We start from the raw sequence: 8382 nt of genomic DNA, 5'->3' as shown, positions 1-8382 counted from the left end.
GGTATGTAAAGCCTGTCAATTTGGAAAACAGGCAAGGAAATCATTTCCTAGACATGTTCAAGAGAGTAAGAAGCCATTGGAATTAATCCACTCTGATGTGTGGACTACTAAAGTTGCATCTATTGGAGGCTGTCATTATTTTGTCACTTTTATTAATGACTACAGCAGAAAAGTTTGGGTGCATTTTATGAAAAAGAAAAGTGAAGTGTTTGGGCATTTCAAAGCTTTTAAAGCTATGGCCAAAAAAGAAACAGGCCTACAAATAAAATGCCTAAGGTCAGATGCAGGGGGAGAGTACCTCTCAAATGAGTTTGCAAGGTTTCTGCAGGAGCATGGCATAAAGCAGCAATATTCATGCAGTCATACCCCACAGCAAAATGGACTGGCAGAAAGGAAAAACAGGTATATTGGAGAGGTATCTCGGGCCATTCTAAATGAAAAAGACCTTCTAGATTATTATTGGGCTGAACCAGTTGCTACAGCAGTCTACATAATGAATAGGACTCCCACTACAGCAATACATGGCATGACTCCAGAGGAGATATATACTGGTAGGAAACTAAATATTTCTCATTTGAAAATTTTTGGTTGCATTGCTTATGTTCATGTGCTAGATGAATTGAGGTCCAAGTTGGATCCAAAAGCTGAAAAGTGCATCTTTATTGGTTATTCTCTATAGCAGAAAGGGTATAGATGCTATAACCCTTCTACTCGTAAGTTTACAGTGAGTAGAGATGTTGTTTTTTGATGAGATGAGTAGCTGTTATAGACAGTAAATGTGATTGATGAAGTAGATGCACAGAATTCATAGTAGCAATCACAAAATATTAGTGGACCTATAGTGTCCTCTAGCAGTGGTTGACATACTTCACCATGGACAGGCAGATTGAGATCAGGATAATCTCCTCAAAGCAATGCAGATAGTGGTATGCAGGTATCACAAAAAGCAAAAGAGAAGGTAGATCAGCCCATGTTTGATGTGAAAGTAGGTCACTCTTATGTGGATGGTGAATCCAGTGCTCAGAACAGAGCATTGATGATGAGTTGGGTATTCCTTCTATTGTTACACATGGAGTAAGGAAGACCAGGGATGTTTTGAGAGCACCTGGAAGTGAGCCTATTTTGCTCAGGTCTACCAGGGTTAGGTATCCTGTGGATAGGCTGAAATATGATGGATTTACAGCCATTCACTATGCCTATATGGTCAAAGTGATACAGGAACCAGAACCCACTTCTTTTGAGTAAGCCATGGGAAATGAAATATGGGAGAAAGCCATGGATGAAGAAATGGATGCCTTGGATGCAAATGCTACATGGGAATTGGTGCCTTTGCCTAAAGACAAGAATGCAATTGGCTATAAGTGGGTTTATAAGATCAAGCACAATGCAGATGGTTCTGTGAATAGATACAAGGCAAGATTAGTTGTCAAGGGGTATGCACAGACATATGGCATTGATTATGAAGAAACTTTCAGCCCGGTTGCAAGGATGGCAACCGTAAGAGTAGCCATTGCTATGGTTGCATCAAAGGGATGGTCTTTACATCAGATGGATGTAAAGAATGCCTTCTTGCATGGTGATTTGCAAGAAGAGGTCTTTATGGAGCAGCCAGCAGGTTATGTTCATGCTACTCATCCTGAGTTTGTTTGCAGGTTGAAGAAAGCCTTGTATGGCTTGAAGCAAGCACCTAGAGCATGGTCTGACAAGATAGGACAGTATCTTGTCACTATTGTCTTTCAAATTTCCAAGGCAGATTTCTCACTTTATGTGAGAAAAATAGAGAAAGGTATTATGCTACTTGTCATTTATGTTGATGATTTGATCATCACAGGTGATAGTGATGAAGATATCCTTCATGTGAAAATGCTATTGCAACAAAATTTTGAGATGAAGGATTTGGGAGAGCTACGTTATTTCTTGGGCATTGAGGTGATTAGATCACCAAGTGGGATATGGCTCTTGCAGAGGCAGTATGGCTCTTGCAGAGGCGGTATGGATTGGACATGATGTCCAAATATGGGATGACAGGCTGTAAGCCTATTTCAGTTCCTTTGGAGTAGAATGTGAAGCTGAGCGCAGATGCAGGTGAGCTTCTAGAAGACCCTACTATGTACAAATGCATAGTAGGAAGTTTGATTTATATGACTTTTTTCAGGCCAGATTTGAGCTATGCTGTTGGATTGGTAAGTCAATTTATGCAGGCTTCAAGGAAACTGCATTTGGATGCGGCTAGATGCATACTCAGGTATGTGAAGTCCACATTGTAGTATGGACTATTTTATGAGGCTAGGGTTTAGATACAGTTGCATGGATACACTGATGCTAATTGGGCTAGTAGTATTTCTGATAGACGATCTACTAGTGGATATGTGTTCTCTTTTGGGAGTGCTGCAGTCACTTAGAGCAGCAAAAATAGCCTACAATTGCCTTGTCGAGCATAGAGGCTGAGTACAGGGGTGCAGTGATGGCTGCATGTGAGGTAGCTTGGTTGCATAAGCTACTTTATGATATGCATCAATCTACAGATGGGCCAGTTGTCATTTATTATGACAACGTGAGTAGTATACACTTGGTAAATAACCCATTCTATCATGCTAGAACAAAGCACATTGAGGTGCATTATCACTATGTGTGGGAGAAGGTTTTACTAGGTCTCATTGGTCTAGTTTATGACAGCACAAAGGATCAGGTAGCTGACATATTCACAAAGGCATTGGGCGCAAAGAAGCTACACAAGTTCAGAGACCTGCTTGGTGTGCAGGAATTGGGATTGAGCTCGAGGGGGAGTGTTGAGATATCGAGCTCCACTCGTGATATGCTAGGGTGACCATTGTGCATTTATGTCACCGACTTGTTAGCTGTAGATGCGGCTAGTACACTGCCCATGAATAATAGCTGGATGTAAGCTATCCTTATGTACTCTAGTTCATGGCTCAATTAGTATGCCACCTTAGTTAGCTGAGTTTGGTTTGAGACCCACATATAGGGTTCTTCTATTTCTTTATACTAGAGTTCTTTTGGCTTTCACAACTAAGAAGAGGAAAACTGTTTTCAGCCCTTTGTGTGTATTCCCCCATTGTGTATGTGAGGAAGCCGCAAGTGAGACTCCTTCCCTCTCTCCCACTATCTTTATACCTAGTTCCTCCTAGGAAGGAAAGTATATAAGGTCTCTAATGCCTATGATAGTGACATGGTGGAGATCCCAATTCACCAAGGAGTCTTCACAACAAGCACTGCATCTTCCACAATCAACATCATACATGTATAGAGATTCTCAATCTCCATTGCAAACTCAAGGTCATGGTCAAGTACAACCCAGCCAAGAACAAGAATGGGGTATTGTTTGATGAAACAATTAATCAAGACCAATAGAAGGTAGCCAGGCCCCATGACCCTCCTCTTGATATTTCTATAGTTGAGAAACAACAAGGTGATTGTGTATGAGAAAATTTATGTCTTTAGTATTGAAATATCTATAACTAAGCATTGAGAAGAGAGACACATTAACATCATAGTGAGGAAGAGTCCCTAGTCTCAACATGGTAGAAAGTTGTTACCAAATTAAAGAGATACTAAAGAGCTTTTGTAAACTATGAGTATATGGAGTAGTTATTTTCAATGGTCTTATATGCACAATATTGGTTTCTTCAAATGGTTTTGCAAATTTAGTTCATCACATTCATGGCCACTATGCATGGGTTTTGATAAAATAAAACTTTAAAAGGTCTTCTTATTTGAAATTATGGCTTTGCATTATGCTAAAATGGGTGTATGAGTGTGGAAGAGATTGAATGAAGTGTTTAGTTTGACTATATAATATGTTACAAAGCATCTACATTAGATGTCATGGTAAGAAATGAAGAAAATAATTAATTATATATGTCTAGGGAGATATATATAAAAGGTTTCAGAAGTGTCCTTATGTTTATGGTTAGAAGTATATGTATCAAATGTGCTATGAATAGCATAGTAAGAGCACATAGTGTTGTTTGAAAAAAATTGGCTAAAGGAAATAAGACATTATGAAATGTTTTGGAAATATTGGGTTCATGTCCAACTCATTTGATTAGTATGTCATGGGAAGATGCCAAAATATTAATCTTGGTCAGAAGAAATGAATGGTATCTAAAGTACTTTGAAATTGTTCAATTGAGTAGAAACTATTTAGAAACATTAAGCTCATTAAATCTATGGTCAGCACAATGTTGGGCTAAGAAACACACAATAGGCACATCGAGCTTCTAACACTATTGTTGCATCTGTTACCTTTCATTTGAGCATGTCTATCCCAAAGGAAGAATATTAGATTCCCTAAGCAGTGATGGTCGTGGTTTTTGAAGGGGAAAGTTGTATTTACTATAACAATTCACTTTGAATTTTAAATATAAAACCCTCCTTTTTGGAAAAAATCTATTGGGGTGGTGCATTGCACTACGTCAAAATGGAATGTCATGACCTTAGAATGTGTGTGGGTTATTATATAAGGAAGATATAAGAGATGAAGGAGATTAGCAGGGATAGATGGGGAGAAATTCTCAAATCATTTAAATAAGGTGGAAGTATAAATATTACAATGGAGGTGGCTTGCTCAAGAAAAAATTTATCACTTTGGTTCTCTCTCTCTCTCTCTCTCTCTCTCTCTCTCTCTCTCTCTCTCTCTCTCTCTCTCTCTCTCTCTCTCTCTCTCTCTCTCTCTCTCTCTCTCTCTTTCTCTCTCTTGATTCATGTGGTCATGAGATGTGGGCTCCTCTCCTCTCCTCTCTCCCTTCTAATGACAACCCCATGCATGGGTTTGACAAGATCCGTGTAGGAGAGGCTTGGGATAGGTTCAGTGGGCTAGCCTTCAAGGAACACAATCTACTATTATAACCAACTTAGGAATTGGAATGGAGCATTCACACTACTCCTCCCTTGATTAGGTCCTGAAGCATTGACATTATCTCTACTCTAGAGCTTGATTGCATGTATCTCAAATAGTGATAGATACTATATCACCATTGGGCACCAGATTTGGGTTTGAGATTAGGCACCCATAGGCTTCTATGCCTCTTGAATGGGAGACTAGACCAACTAAGCAAACTCTAGCCAACATGCAACTAGCTGCTCTTCTTTTAGGTCTACACCTTTTTCTCATTGCAGACCTAGAGATGGATCTCAAGAGATGTCCCCCCTGATCTAGGTTTGACATCATCCAAGTGGACTTTTGGCTATGCTTCACTAGTAATGCGTCATCCAAATGTCCTTGGCTATGCCTCATTGTAAATGTTACATCCGTTGGCTATGCTCAAGGAAATGCTTCTTGCAACATGGAAATTTATCTTTTAATGATGTGGTTGTTTATTGAGCTAGGCTAAGCTTGCAACTGATTATCCCCTTGATGGAGCCGATCCAACAAATTGACACCAATGTAATAATCTAAATTTGGCTTCTTTTGAGTAGGTAATGTGATAGGATTGATACTTAGCATGGATTATGTTTTCTTGTTAGTTTTTTTAAGAAGTGAAACCTTTATATTGATGTCCAAAATTTGTATGTCCTAATAAAAATAAAGGTTTAAAATATTCGCAACAATTTGAAACTTTTATATTAAAAAATAATATATAAGAAAAGCTTCAATAAAAACATCCCTGATACTTAGAGTAGGTAATGTGGTAGAATTGATGGTGTCAAAAGCTTAACATAGCCTTAGGCCGAAGTCAAAATTTGGCACATAGGCATCCCATTGTGGTCCATGAATGAAAATGGCTCTACTAGAGCCCAAGATATTGATAAATCTAGGAGGATCGTTGAGATGCTTGAAACCTAGAGTTCCTGCAAGTTTGAAGGTAAAGTAGGGATGCTGATGAAAGGTACTCCTTCTTTAAGTGTGACGTGGAAGCACATCTACTTAATGGAATGGGGATCTATGAGCCATTTAAATAGGATGAGCCATCTAAAGAGAATCAATACTCCAAGTTTGGAACTCACACAATAAGATCTATTACAAGGGTTCTCCATAAGCATGCTAAAGGTGATGTAAATGATGATAGAAACTTGTTCAATTGAGGGCTTTATTGTATATTGGTCTTTATAGAGATGTGGATGAAGGCAAAGCTATTGAGTCTTTGTCAAATTAAGAGTGTCTAATCTCTCCAAGCTCGAGTAGGTACTAAGGGTTCCCCTAGAAATCTATCAAAGAAAGAGATGAACCTCCTTGTGAGATTTGGTTGAGGTGGAAGTGGAAGCCTTGAGTGATCCAAGAATTGGTTGGAGGCAAGCACTTGATCTCCTTATGGCATTGCAATCCCCCTCCCACAAATGGTATTGATCCCTCTTGTGATTAAATAATTCAAGGGAACTTAGCCTTCTTAATCTCCCTATGGCATTTCTTTATCCTCATTGCAAGCCTCATATAACAAATGGGATTGATCCCTCTTGTGAATATGTGAAGATAATTATATTTCTTAATGAAAGAGGCTAGCTATGGAAGGTGGAGGTCATCATGTAGGCTAGCCACTCAGCTACTAAGCCTGGCTAGAACTACTTTGCAATAGCCACAATGCCCTACTAGCATAGAATTGGGCTCTTTACATTATTTGTATACTTAAAATTTTGCCTCGTGTTGAGAGTTCACGCTCAACATCATGTGATCATGTGTGCATAGCACCATCACGTGATCATATGTGCATAGCACTAACCTTATAGAGTGCTATAAAGGAAAGGGTTAGATCCCCTAACCCTAACCCTAAAAGGGTTTGTATATATTCTATTTTTTCAACTAATTCTAGTGTACAGTTAGTCATTTGTAGTGTGCTCTCTAGCTGTGCCCTCTCTCCTCATCTCCACTCTTCTCCTCTCCCCTCTTCATATTTTGTCATGGTATCAGAGCTTCCTTGTCTTCCGCTGAGACATTGCGATTCTTGAGAGTGTGAGAGAGATTGTGAGATTGAGAGTTCTCTTGAGTGATTGTGAGATCCTTCCCTTCACTTCCGTTGAGAGAAATTTCCGTCATTGAGAGGAAATTTCCGTCCATTATTCTTTCTTTGAGTTCATTCTTGAGAGATTTTAGTTCCTTCTCTTGAGTGTTTCTTATTCCGTGAGAGAGAGAGACCTCTGAGTGTTCATTGAAAGCTTCAAGAGCTATTACTGTGTGAAAGAGATAGGGTGAGAAAGAAAGGTTTTAGTCTCATTCTTAGAGAAAGAGATAGAGAGGTGTCTCAAGAGAGTTTGAGAGTGTTTTTCTTTTCAAGAGAAGCTCAGCAACAACCAAGGCTCCATCGACAAGATATTGTGGACTACAACGAACGCAGGCCACTGCACCAACGGGCCTCCTTTCATGTCGCATGCGACTCCAACAAAGCCTTAAGCTGTGTGTCTCCAAAGTTTCCATAGTCGGCGGTTGTGTTAGAGTAGGAGAATCCAACTCCGGCTGGCGACTCTACAAACAGCAAATTAACCTGGTTGTTCCAAGCATCTTTGTTCAATGATACACTGGCTCCATCCTTGTTTACTATGAACGGGCCGAGCTCTTCAGCCTCGCCGTTACCAACAGAAGAGCAGCCCGGACCTCCATTGAGCCAGAGGAGCAAGGGCTTGGACGAGGCATTGGAAGCAGCCTCAAAGAACCAGTAGAAGAGAGCTCTCCCATGGGTGGCATTGACGGTAATGTAACCGGCATATTGCACAAAGCTGACGTTGGGCTGTCTCGGCAAGTCGACGACACGATCAGCTTCTCGGAGTGCCTTCAAAGGATCATCGGAGGAGGCGATGAGCTGTGAAGCATGGCAAGCCCAAACGCCGATAAGAAGGAGAAGTAGGGCCGATTTGCAGACGGCGAAAGCCATGAGCTCGACTGATTAGTCCACCCGACTTCCTTTGATGCAGTTGAAAATAAACGCTGCTTGCCACTTCCTTCTAGCAAGAGTTCCCAGTACAGACCCGCCAGACTTCGGGGTCCTTGCGCCACTCTTCCGTCCATCTGTTTCTCTATCCGAACCAATGCGGCAGCCGCGTATCCTACCTCTTTCGCCCTTTCTTGAAAATGCTGGGGCCATATATGTTTTTCAACGTCTAAGCTGCTGGCAAGCTTCGTTCCCGCCCTCAAGAAAGAGCAACAAAAATGCCCCTTGTCTGAAGTCAGCATTCTTGGATGCAAATATGGAGAGGAATCGATTGACGGAAATGCCGAGCTGTAGATCCCACCAAGTGGAAACCAGTGATCAATTTCCCACGCAAGAGGAGACGACGGAACTGCCTCTCTCAACGAGCTCCTCTTTGCAAGCCATCGACCAGCACGCCTCGCCAAGCTTCCTCAACGCCTCTGCCAACGGGCTCCAAGGCATCGTTTCCAAGCCTCTCCAATTCCTTGGCATCGACGAAGAAGACGACAGAATCCTGAAGATT

The 8382-nt window shown here is 40.9% G+C and overlaps 1 pseudogene; it reads right to left on the bottom strand.

Moving 5' to 3' along the window:
* Positions 1-7313: 7313 nt before the first annotated feature.
* LOC147882583 (serine carboxypeptidase-like 34 pseudogene) lies at positions 7314-7823 on the bottom strand (annotated as a pseudogene).
* Between the last annotated feature and the right edge of the window lie 559 nt (positions 7824-8382).

This window comes from Dipteris shenzhenensis, chromosome 29, assembly GCF_047967505.1.
Source record: "Dipteris shenzhenensis isolate YYH24624 ecotype China chromosome 29, Dip_SZ_1.0, whole genome shotgun sequence".
NCBI lineage: Eukaryota > Viridiplantae > Streptophyta > Polypodiopsida > Gleicheniales > Dipteridaceae > Dipteris > Dipteris shenzhenensis.
The sequence above is the reverse complement of the archived record's forward strand: the minus strand, read 5'-3'. Positions and strand labels throughout refer to the sequence as shown.